Genomic DNA, 13,579 nt, shown 5'->3' with positions numbered 1-13,579 from the left:
GAGACAAGATGGCGTCCGCTCCGGACTGTTTAGAATGTTGACAGACACCGGAGAGCCAATCAGCTTTCTGCGCGCAAAGTTCCGATAAGCGAAAAGTAAGCGGACCGGATCGCTGCCCAGAGCGCTGTTACAGATATATATCTTGGTTTGAACGTTAATTTCTCAAAAACTACTGGAGCACATATATTGAGACCTAGCAAAGGCACATCGGGCTAACAGTCCCTACAATTTTGCCAAGTTTCGTGCAAATCCATTCAGCCGTTCGAGCTAAAAGTGAGTCCAACCGCCCTATGGAAAACTCAATGCAAAAAACGCGTTTTGGGACCCCCCTTTTTTCTCAGCCCCCCCTTGACGAAACCCCACAATTTTCAGGGGCTGCTCAGAAACAAAATGTGCCATTTTCCTGAAAATTTCAGCCGATTCCGTCCACAAACGCCAAAGTTATTAGACATAGAATTTTCAAAAGTCCCATAGGGAAAAAATTCTAACTATATATACCTACTGGCGATAGCCAGTAGGTAATATATATATATATATATATATATATATATATATATATATATATATATATATATATATATATATATATATATATATATATATATATATATATATTCCACAATGATGACGAAGTTCTGCCAGCGCCGCTTTGACAATGGCGGGCCTCGATGGGGTTTCGTCCTACCCCTTTAGATCCAGGAAGACACTGTCTCTTTCCTTCACACAACAGAAAGTCAAAGCCCAATTTTGCTTGTTAAGTGATTTTATTCGGCAACAACACCCAACGCGTTTTGCAGCCTTCGCCGCTTGCTCACGAGTGACAGGTTGTGTTCTTACAAATAAAGATATATATACAAAAAAGAAAACGGAAACTTAGTCATGTGACCTATTCATGTGACATTTCAACAGTGAAAATATACTCTCTCATCAGACATTACCTCATGTCTTATTTTACACTACATTACATGATTAATGTAACATCATTAACGTTTTACATTTGTATAGTGATTCGGGTTATTTTAGCCATTAGCGGGACAAAAACGCTTGATGACGCGTTTGCAGGACTACATTACCCATAGTTCATTTTGGTTGTAATCCATATTTGCTCAATTGATTGCATTGAACAATATTCATAATCTAATTTCACGCGTTTTCCATTAACACGTTCATTTACTGAATTCCGTCATTTAGTAAAATGTCCATTGCTACGGATCATTTAAGTTTACAAAGACGTGCAATAGGGCCCCAGTGGGCAATAATTACCACCATGTTTGCAAATGTGTGTTGGCTCTTAGCCAGTCTTATCCAGAGTATCCCGTACGGAGAACTATTGCGTGCAAAACGTAATTGCAGTACAGTTGAGGGGTACGAGAAGGAATGTAAAGTTATGACAATGAGATTTAAAGAAAGAGGATACAGTGACCAATGCATATCCACAGCCTGTTCTAAAGTAAGAATAAGAACTAGGGACGAACTGTTGGTAGGTGAGCCTAGAGAGGAATCAATACAAGGCAGTGAGAAGGTTAGATTTGTAACCACGTACAGCAACAAGGCCTATGAGGTGAGAAAATGCCTGGAAAAACACTGGAGCATTTTACAGACAGACCTCGATATAGGAAAATCAGTGAACGAGTCCCCACAAATCACTTTTAGAAAAGGGAGATCAATAAGGGACTTGGTAAGCCCAGCGAACTTGCCAAGAGTATCACCCAAAATAAATCCTATACAGGGATTTTATATTTGTGGCAAGTGCAAGGCCTGTAAACACAGTAAGAATTGAACAATGAATATTGTTCAATGCAATCAATTGAGCAAATATGGATTACAACCAAAATGAACTATGGGTAATGTAGTCCTGCAAACGCGTCATCAAGCGTTTTTGTCCCGCTAATGGCTAAAATAACCCGAATCACTATACAAATGTAAAACGTTAATGATGTTACATTAATCATGTAATGTAGTGTAAAATAAGACATGAGGTAATGTCTGATGAGAGAGTATATTTTCACTGTTGAAATGTCACATGAATAGGTCACATGACTAAGTTTCCGTTTTCTTTTTTGTATATATCTTTATTTGTAAGAACACAACCTGTCACTCGTGAGCAAGCGGCGAAGGCTGCGAAACGCGTTGGGTGTTGTTGCCGAATAAAATCACTTAACAAGCAAAATTGGGCTTTGACTTTCTGTCGTGTGAAGGAAAGAGACAGTGTCTTCCTGGATATATATATATATATATATATATATATATATATATATATATATATATATATATATATATATATATATATATATATATATATATATATATATATATATATATATATATATTTATATATATATATATGTGAAAGGAGGTGGGTGGATCCACTGGGTCTTTACAGTGAGGAAGGAGGTGATCCATCTGAGCATGTCCCCTTGATCACCGATGTGGTGGAGTTTTTTGATCATCACATGGTGGAATATGGTGTCAAAGGCTGCTGAGAGGTTGAGGAGGATCAGAGCTGCTGTTTGTCCTAGGTCAAGGAGGTTTTGGATGTCATTGGTGGCTGCAAACAGGGCAGTTTTGGTGCCTTGATTGCTGCCGAAACAGGATTGGGAGGCATCAAGTAGCTGGTTCTGCTCTAGTTGTGTTCACTAAAAAAGGCTAGGTGGACTAACTAATAATACTTCCCAAAACCTCCACACCCTCAGAAAATAAGTGTAAAATAGTGTTACCTGCACCACAAACTGGAAACCGGAAACCACAAGCATAAACTCCACAAACAGCTCAAAATGACAAAGGCTAAAAAAAAATGTTAAAAGTAGAAATAACACAGAAATCGAAACTAAAAAAATACTTACATCCCACCGCAATCAATGTAGTTAAACATTTATTTTATTTCCTAATGTTTATAAAATAATGAATAACGTTAAAAATGTTGGATCCATTTTTATGTTTACCAAATATAAAAAAATGTAATTTGCATAGAAAAGATACTCATAAAAATAATAAATTTTCTTAGTTACTTTACATTTCTTCTAAAGTTTGAAAACGTAAATATGTGAAAAAAATATTTATTTGTTAAACATGAACATATCATTTGTTTTTAAAAAGCTGTATAACTATAAAGGAAAATGCATGTACACCAGAAATATATCATATGTGTAATGTGAAATATGTTGAATTTTTATATATATATATATATACACATACCACTTTTAGTGTACATAATATTACAATATTATAACAGGTTTTATGTAATGTCTTGTTATTTACAACAAAAAAATTCAACATATTCAACATAAAGGCAGGCAGAAGAGACGACTGACAAAAGGAGGAAGGTAGTCAAAAGAGCAGTGTTTTAAGCCTCCTGCGGAACTGCTTATTATACGTAGGCATGCGGAGCTGCAGTGGGACTTCATTCCAAAAATCAGGAGCCAAATGAGAAAAGGGTCTTCTTCCATTTCTAGCGGTATGAATCCTAAGGGGGTGAGGAGCAATTTAGTTTCTGATCTGAGCATCCTGTTAGGTTGGTACCAGTTGGATTTTTGGGCAAGGTAGCTTGACCCAATACCATACATAGTCCTATGTACCAAAAAATCACCTTGAAGCTGTTTTTTCCGGCTTCCTATACCATTCAGATTCCAGGAAAGGAATTTACTACTAGATGCCATACTAAGGGCCATTATCTAATAAAACCATAACCTAAAGCCCATAGTGGCCTATGTTCAGATTCAAACTTAGGAGCATAAGGACTTATGGCATATGAGGACATGGTCCCACCCTTCCTGCCCCCCGAGGAACCCTCCCATCCTGACTGGCGTGGACACGCCTTAGGGGACCCCACACCCTTGAAACACCACCCTAAATAAAAATAAAAAGAGATATGAAATTTTTCCCCGTGCTCAGTGTTAAATCCTCCCCCTTTTACGTTCCCTTTCTGCATTCCTACCAATGTTATTAATGTAGTTTATTATTTTATTGTTTTCAAAGATTTTTTTATTTATTTATTTCATTATCTTCCAATTAACAAACTTTATCATGTGGAGGAGTGAATCTATCTCATTCTATTATCCATCTACTAGTTATGGGCATGTAGTACGAGCAACTCCTTAATTTTTTTTTTTTTGTAACCTTGCACCTAAATGCAACATGAAACAAACTATTTCCTCATTTTTAATAGCAGTTCGTCCACTTCCTCTGGGTGGTTACAAGTGAACATTTTATTATTCCACATGATCTTAAGTAGAGCGGGGAATTTCATTTGGACTTGGGCTCCCAGGGAACAAAGTTCTAGGATCCTGGAGCCCAACTCCCACTGCCTTTGAGCCGTCTTTCCCCCTATGTCGGATCTGATTTGATAGGGGTTGGCATGATAATGGAGAGAAGAACGTGCAAGACATCTACTGAGAATCAGTTCTTTGACCCTGTATGTTTGAAAGTATACCAAAATCTTCCTGGGCGCTTTACGGTCCGGATACAACCTAAAGGGGTCTCTATGCACCCGCTGAATCTCAGCTTCTAGGTCAATATCCAACCGATCCTTTAGAATGTCCTCTCGTAGTAGCCTGCACACAAATCCCTTAACCCCTTCGCTGCGGCGGCAATTCCGCCGCAGCGCTGGGGGGGGGGGGGGGGGGGGGCGAGCGGCTCTGGCATGCTAGTGACGGAGCCGCTCCGTCACGAGCCGCGGTTGCGCTGTGCTCATGACGGAGCGGTTCCGTCATGGTTCCGCCCGCTCAATAGAACGCGCCGCGCAGGCGCGAAATCAGCGCCGCGCAGGCGCGCCGGCAGGGCCATGAAGGAACCGCTCCGTCATGAGCACAGCGCAACCGCGGCTCATGACGGAGCGGCTCCGTCATGAGCATGCATGGGGTTAATGTCCTCAACTTCAGCCCCTTCAGGTATTTTAAGGATTCTGAGATTATTCCGCCGACTTTGCGTTTCCATTCTCTCCATGTCCATCATAAGAGTTCGATTTTGTGCTTTAAGAGCATCTATGTCCTTGGAGTTCCCTGTTGATGTTTCTGAGAGCGTGGTGACTTTACTCTCCAGCGCGCTGGTTCGGGCCGCTATTCCTTCTAGCTTAGCCTCTAATGCATCGAATCTGTCATGCAACCCCCTTTGGTTGCTCTCGGAGATCTCAAACTTGTCCAGCAAGTCCTCCCTAAGTGTTTGGAATAAAAAACCAAGTCTGTCCCTCTCGATCTCAACCTCAGCGGGCATGTCGCTGGTGTGTGGGGCAGAGCTGTGTATGACACTGGTAGTAGGAGGAGAAGACTGAGATGGAGGCTCGGTTAGAACTATGTGGGGAGCTAGAGAGGATGAATGGGCCACAGAGCTCGGTGAGGACTGAGCTGTAAATAAGGCAGGAGTTAAACTCACCAAGGCTACTGGAGCAATTAGAGCAGAAGGCCCCTGCGGATCTACTGATGGAGCACTAAGAATAGGGTCACGTTCCGGGTTGGAGAGTGCCAAGATCTCTGAATCCTCATCATGAGAGACCAGCTCCAATGCTATGTACCTATTCTGCAGGGGTAAAATGGGGGAGGTAGGCACTTTATCTGGTTGAGAAGTACCCCCATCTTCTACTGCTTCTGCCTCTACCTCTACTATCCCCTCACCTTCTTTTTCTGCAGACTCGATGTCAGGTACTTTTACTCCCAGCTTTACTCCTGATTTATCTCCTGGGCCTTTGATGAGTTTACCGTTTGCCCCATTATCTTAAAATAGCTTTTAAGCGAGGGAGTGCTTTTCTGCGCCTGGAGTTGCTTAACTACCTTGGCAGCACCTTTCTTTACTCCCCCCTTCTTCTTCTGTTTATAGGGAGACAAAGTCGTTGGCCCCCCTCTCTCAGCTATCTCTGCAGGGTCCCAGACCCCCTGCCTCCTCAGGTCCTGCTTAGACCTAAGCTGGTATCTATTCCTTATCTCTCCGACTCTTCCTTTAAGTGCAGACCCCTCAGATTGGTGAAAATCGGCAGTGGGAGCCCCCAGTATTGAGGACGCCCCCTCCTCTGCACTACAGCCCCTGGTAACCTTATCTGCTTTACTGCTACCACTCTGGAGAGATATAGTTGAGACTGCTATCGGTGTATCAGCCTCCATGCAGACCGCCCCTCCAGGAACCTCCTTACCGCTGGTTCGAGCTGTCTGGACTGCAGAAAGACCCTAGCACACCGGGCCTCTAAAGCGGGAGATAAGCGCTCCCCTGGAGCGAAGCCAAAGACTCCTTCTGCTGTCTTGAATCTCTCGTTGTTCTAGCTTGTCCTCAACAGACTCGAAACGTGCAGCAGCAAACTTCCATGTCCAGCTTGTAACGGGACTCAGCTGTCCCGTCGCCCGTTTCCTGGCGTAGCACCGCTCAAGCATTCCGCTGGGTCCTAGTGCCCTAGAGCGCTCGCCGCCCGACCTCAGGAGAAAATGAAAAGACACAAACGGGGGGAGAAACTTCAGTAATGCCCAAGCGCTTCAAGAAAAAAGATGCCCCCAATCCTCACCGCATAGTTTCGGGGCGTTCAGCTCCTTCGTGGGGAAAATTCCGTCCAATAGACTGCCCGTGATGTTTTCAGAGTGGGGAGCCCCGCAGCAGCCGTCAGCCTGATGCCGCCATGTTCCTCCACCTATCTGATCATGATGGGAAGTCAATGAAGAGCTTTCAGACTAAGGGCCAGATGTACGACCACTGGCAATTGCAACTTGCAAATTGCGCCAAATTGCAAGACACAATTTTCGATTTGCAATTGCCAATGTACAACAGTGTCTGAGACACTGTTTGCGATTCCCAATGGGGTCGCAAATTGAATGCCTCATGCATATTAATGAGGCTGTCGCAATTTGCCACCCCATTGGGAATGGCTGGCACTGCCAGGGATGGTGGCCTGCTGTGGTCAGCAAACCTCCATGTCTGGGACTGCTTTTAAATAAAGCAGTTATTTTTTAAACATTTTTATTTACTTTTTTAAGGGCAGGTAGTGGTCCCAGTGAGGGTGCACCTTCTAAAAGTAAAATTAATTTTGCACTTTATCAATTTGCTGAAGTCCCCGTGTTTAATTTCTAGTTCTTCAATCTTAATAAGACGGATTTAGTGGTAGCTCAGAAATTCCCTTTACTAGTAGTTGATAAGTTGATCTCTTCACCACGAATGTATGACGTTACAACACATACATTTACAACGCATGCCTTTACAACGCAGTTTTTACATCGCAACATCCTTTGCAACGCACTCCATTACATCGCATGACACTACATCGCATTTTTAGAAACTACCTTTACAACGCATTCCATTACATCGCATTATACCTTTACAATACATACCATTACAACGCATACCATTACATTGCAATTAGGGTAAGTATTGGATAGTATGGGGGTAAACATTACTATTCTAACTCCAGGGGGTGCAACAGTAGGGTAAGTGTTGGATAGTGTAGGGGTACAAATTACTATTCTAACTCCAGGGGGTGCAACCGTAGGGTAAGTGTTGGATAGTGTAGAGGTAAAAATTACTATTCTAACTCCAGGGTGTGCAACAGTGGGGTAAGTTTTGGATGGTGTAGGGGTACTATGCATTGTAATGGTATGCGTTGTAATGCTATGCGTTGTAATGCCTGCTTTGCAGTGACATGTGATGTAGTGTCATGCGATGTAGTATCATGCGTTGTAATGCCAGCGTTATAGTGACATGCATTGTAAAGGATGTTGCGATGTAATGACTATGTTGTAAGTGTAGTGTGATGTAATGATTGCATAGGAAATGTTGTTTCCCCTTCATAACAGAGATCAAGTTTTTAGGTATTCTAAATAATTTTTGAGGGAATGTCAGTCTTTGTAAGGTTAGTGAAGAACGCTTTGGAAAATGGGTAATGAAGTCTTCGCTGTAGAGAGAAGGATGTTTCTGGCACCATTGTGAAGATTTCTAACCAACTTGGTTGAGATCAAGTACAATACAAATTGTTTTCTGCTGAGACCAGCCTGTCTTCACACATAAACCAATGGTAAATTCTGAAATGTGACAGATGAGGAATTAATAAAAAAGCACTCTTAAGATTGTCATGGTTGACTGCTTGCAAGAAAAAAACGTTGTTTTTTAATATTTCGCAGATTGTCGTCATGGCTTTGGATGATACATAGTGAGAGTTGGACGTCTGATCAACAACAGGGTTGAAGTAAGTGTTACAATCCTGATGTAGTGTTTAGGTTTCTTGAGCACTTTCATCAGCACTTTAAATTTATCATTATTGTTTGTACCTTATAAAGCGCCTGAATAGGAGTATCTCTGCGCTACAGAGGTGCTACAGTTAGGGAGAGGTATTATTATCATTATTTGTATCTTATAAAGCACCCGAATCACCCTCATTGCCGAATCAAAAATTTGCTAGCATTCGCACCAAGAATTTTCAATTCTATTAAGGACACGGAGGCGAGGATTATGCTTCTCAAACTTTACTGCATCAACACAGCAGCCAATGAAAATGTATTATTTTCGCAGCAAACAATAAATTACTACATTTCCCATGAACACCATGGTTATAGGCACGCCCCCATAGTCCATAAGAACCCTCTGTGTGCGTTACACATCCTCTTTCTTTGAGGCGAAAGTCCATTGTCTGAACCAACACGAACTCCAACTTGGAAAAATAACTTCAGCCCAACAGCTTGACGTCCATCGTCCCTTAATCCGACTTTTTCTCAGCTCCTGGAAAAAAGGATAACACCACCGTAATCACTGAAATACAGGGTGGGCGTATGATATACAACATTAAGCCGGGTGGGATAATCCTCGCCTCCGTGTCCTTAATAGAATTGAAAATTCTTGGCGCGAATGCTAGCAAATTTTTGATTCTATTACAGGACCGGGGGCTTCAGATTATGCTTGGTTTAAAGCTTGATTAAAGACAACAGAAGTAATATCTCCCACCGGCTTATAGTAAAAGGTTTTAAAAGTCGATTCAGATGACCAATCAGCACAACGCATAATATCTTGGATACTCGATCCCAACCCAAACGATTTCGACGCCATTGCGCCTCTAACAGAATGAGCACCAAATATTCTAGTATCTACACCAGCTTCGGCCATCACATAACGAAGCCATCTAGCAATCGTGGCAGCAGCCACAGGTTTGAAGGGTTTCTGAATGGCAATCAACAATTGCTTACAACCCTGCGGCCTCAAGGCCTTAGTACATTCCTCGTAAGCTTTCAAGCAATGAACCACACACAATTTGTCATTTGAAGGGAAAGCATTATATGAAATGTGACGTGACAAAGTTTTAGTGCGACCTGTAATATGAAAGGAAACCCCCTCCGGGGTGAACACTCTACCTGTTACGTCGAGCGCTCTCACATCCGAAGACCGTCTGCAAGACGATAAACACAATAACATAGCCATTTTTGCCGATAGCTGCTTTCTGGAAAGAAGAGCATTACTCGGCCACGTATTGAATAACGAAAGCACTAAGGATACATCCCACAAACCTGTATATTTGGGCACGGGCGGCTTGGCCGCCCTGATGCCTTTTAACAGCTTGCATACCATCGGGTGCATGCCAGCCGGTTTCCCGTCTATCTGGGCATGCCCCGCCGAAATTGCCGACCGAAATTTATTAACCGACCTGTAAGCTAAACCCGGTCCGGCCTTTTCCGTCAGAAAATTCAGAACCTGGGGCAACTCTACCCCCACGGGATCCAAACGTCGTCCCACGCACCAATCCACCCAGTTTTTCCAGGCTGAGGAATAACGTTTCCTGGTGGAAGGCGCCCATGCCTGCCTGATAAATTCAGCAGTTTCGTTCGAAATTCCCGGCAACTGCCACTGTTCCCGGAAAGCCTCCATGCCATCAGCGACAGCTTGCCTTCCAGAAGCAACGGGTGCTGTTCCTGCTGAGGGCCCTGCAGCAACCATTTCGAGTCCGGAAGCATCCGCGGGCAATCGCAGCTCCACTGCAAGAGCTTGGGAAACCAAGCCTGAGACGTCCACCACGGAGTCACCATGACTATCTCCGCCTTCTGTCTGATTACCTGAGTCATTACCCTGGGTATCATGAGGAATGGAGGAAACGCATACTGCGTCCCCTGAGACCAGTCCTGGAGAAAGGCGTCCGTTGCCGCCGCCATCGGGTCCGGTCTCCAGCTGAAGAACCGGTGAATCTGAAACGAGAGCCTGGAGGCAAACAGGTCCGTCTGAAACGGGCCCCACGTGGCCTGGAGCCACCGAAAGACACGAGGGAGCAGCTTCCACTCGCTGTAATCCCTGAGATGTCTGGAGTTCCAATCCGCTACTTGATTGGCCTGGCCCGGAATATATTCCGCCACCACCGAAATCTGGTTCTGGAGACAATAATGCCAAAAGTCCTTGGCTGTTTGAACAAGCATCGACGACCTCGTGCCGCCCAGCTTGTTGATATACCTCACCGCCGACACATTGTCCAAGCGGAGGAGGATGCAACAAGACGTCTGTTTCGGGGACAAAGTGCGAATCGCAAACGACCCCGCTAACAGTTCCAGACAATTTATGTGCATTTCCAGTTCTTGCGCCGACCATCTGCCGCCTGTAGAAATTTCTCCACAGCGCGCGCCCCAGCCCCACCTGCTGGCGTCGGACTCGATCACAACATCTGGTTGTGACCCGAAAATCGCCCTGCCATTCCAGGCATCCACGTGACTTAACTGAAATTACTTGGAGACAGTGGTTGAGAGTAGTAGAAAAGTAGTTTATTTGATCAACAACCCCAGGAGCATTCAAGGACCAACTTCCTCAGTAACTGTGCATCTCTGATCTGCTCCCTGGATTCCACACTCTGGAATCCAGTGAGCACAGTGACCATGAGACAATGACATCATTGCTAAGATACAACATATCTCCCTTTCTATAAAATAACAAAACTAACAACAAAAACAAGGAACACATTACATACCGAAGCATATAAGCAATACACAATCAAGGACAGATGTAATCCTTCATCCAAACTGGTTTACACTTAGGCCTAGTAGATACAGACATAGAAATGGGTACATCATCTCCTTTTTCCACAGATGTTTTTGGAGAACTGTCTACCAGACCACTCATTTGTTTGCACTCTAGGTCATTACATCTTGTAATGCTCCTTACATTCCACTGTTTACCATCATCTAACTTCACTATGTTGCCTGTTACACAAATAATTTGTTTAGGTTTAGACCATTTAGAGGAACCAGGTTTCCGATTGCTCATTAATTGGGAGCGTACCCAGTCCCCAACCCTAAATGCATTAGCCTTGCAATTGATCTTTGAATTATGCTTTTGAACATATTTATTTTGATATAGTCGAACCTTAGATGCAAGGTTCTTACCATCCGTCACTTTCGAAATATTTTTAGACATCCATACAGGTTTAACTTTAGATCCAGCCTCACGCCCTTTTAATAAAGAAAACTGAGATATTCCCGTGGCTGTGTGGGGAGTATTTCTGTAACACCATAACATCTCCTTGACAGCATCCTTACAGTTATCATTATTGTTGCTAGCGAGTTGGATGCATTCCTTCAACACCCGGTTGAATCTTTCTATTAAACCATTTTCTCTAGGATTATATACAGAGGTGGTAATGTGTTTTACTCCCACTTTTTTAAGATAAGCGGAAAACTCCTCGGCTATAAATTGCGGGCCATTATCTGATAAAATAGTGCTAGGGTACCCTTCCCTTCGGAAAATACCTTCGCAAAATTCGATAATGTTGGAAGATTTGATATCCTTTACAAAAGCCACTTCAGGCCATTTAGAGTGAAAATCCATTAAGACAATTGCAAACTTATTTTCTATTCCTTTGACATGGAATGGACCACAAATATCAATAGCAACTTTATCCCAAGGCTTTTCAGGAAAAGGAGTTGCCGAAATAGTGGTTTCTTGTGATTTGTGAGATTTGTCACTAGACATACATGCTAGACAATTCCTAACGCACCTGTCTATGTCCTTGTCCATTCCAGCCCACCAAAAATCATTCCTTGCTCTCTTCTTCATGCTAGTCATTCCACTATGTCCTTCATGTAATAAACTCAATAGTTTGTCACGCAGAAGTGCAGGTACAACTAATCTGTCGCCCCTCCTAAGAATGCCATCATAAAAAGATAATTCTGGCCAAACCATCTTGAAATCGGCCAAAATGGACTTATCCAAGGATGACAGATCTACACCAACATGTAAGTTATTAATGATTTGTTGTAGTAAAGTGTCATCAGTCACAGCTTGAACCCATTCTTGTTCACTGATTGCATTATTACAAGATTCTTCGATGCTGGCAACTAACCATTCATCTTTATCCTCAGAAGTATCATCTTTATCACATGGCAAGGGAAGACGTGATAAACAGTCTGCATTAATGTTTTTATGACCAGGAACATAATTTATTTCAAAATTGTACCCCTGTAATCTATATAACCATTTCGCTATTCTGGGAGTGGCTCTTGAAGCACCTTTTGTTGTGAAGATGTCAATAAGAGGACGGTGATCTGTTCTTAATTCAAAACAAGTGCCCCAAATAAAAGTTTTAAAATGGTCTACGCCCCACCAACATGCTAAAGCCTCCTTTTCAATTACGGAGTATGAAGGTTCAGCGCCCTTAAGTGTGCGAGATGCAAACGCTATAATTCGTTCAGCCCCATTGTGCTTTTGCATGAGGACAGCACCTAAACCATAAGCACTTGAGTCCACAACAATTATAGAGATATGATCAGGGTCATAAGGTTTAAGAGCTACAGCTTTTGTGATGTCTTTTTTGATGTTCTCAAAAGCCTGTTGGCACAAGGTTGACCATGCAAAAGAAACGCCTTTTTTCATTAACAATCTTAAATTATACACTTTGTCAGCAAAGTTTGGAACAAACTTAGAATAGTATTCCGCAAGTCCCAAAAATGATCGTAACTGATCTTTATTAATGGGGTGGGGTGCTTTTTCAATGGCATCTAATAATTTCATTTTAGGTTTAACCCCTTCGTTGGAAATAGTATGACCTAGATAATCAATTTCTTTCACTCCAAACTTGCACTTTTCACCACATACAGTTAGACCAGCATCCTGTAATTTCTGCAGCACACCGTGTACTGCTTGATCATGAGAAGGTACATCTTTCCCCCAAATAAGAACATCGTCTTGAAAAATTCTCACATTCAATACACCCTTTAGAATACTGCACATGACTCTCTGAAAAACTGATGATGCAGATGCCAATCCGAATGGCATTCTGAGATATTGAAAGGCACCCTCAGGTGTAATGAAAGATGTTAAATGCCTGGAGTCAGAATGTAATTTGATTTGGTGGTACGCATTTGACAAATCAATCGACGAGAAATACATGGCATCTTTAATGCTTGAAATCATTTCATTGATGTGTGGCAGCGGATATCTATCAACCCAAATATTTTTATTCAAGTCCCTCAGGTCCACACACATCCTAATTTTTCCATTGGGTTTGCGAGCCAAAACGATGGGACTAAGCCAATTTGAAGCTTCAATAGGTTCTATTACCTTGGCATCACACAATCTATTTAATTCATCATTCAAGGGATTCCGTAGAGCGAATGGTACATTTCTTACTTTATGGACAGATGGAGTATTGTCT

This window comes from Lissotriton vulgaris, chromosome 6, assembly GCF_964263255.1.
Source record: "Lissotriton vulgaris chromosome 6, aLisVul1.2, whole genome shotgun sequence".
Lineage (NCBI taxonomy): Eukaryota > Metazoa > Chordata > Amphibia > Caudata > Salamandridae > Lissotriton > Lissotriton vulgaris.
The sequence above is the reverse complement of the archived record's forward strand: the minus strand, read 5'-3'. Positions refer to the sequence as shown.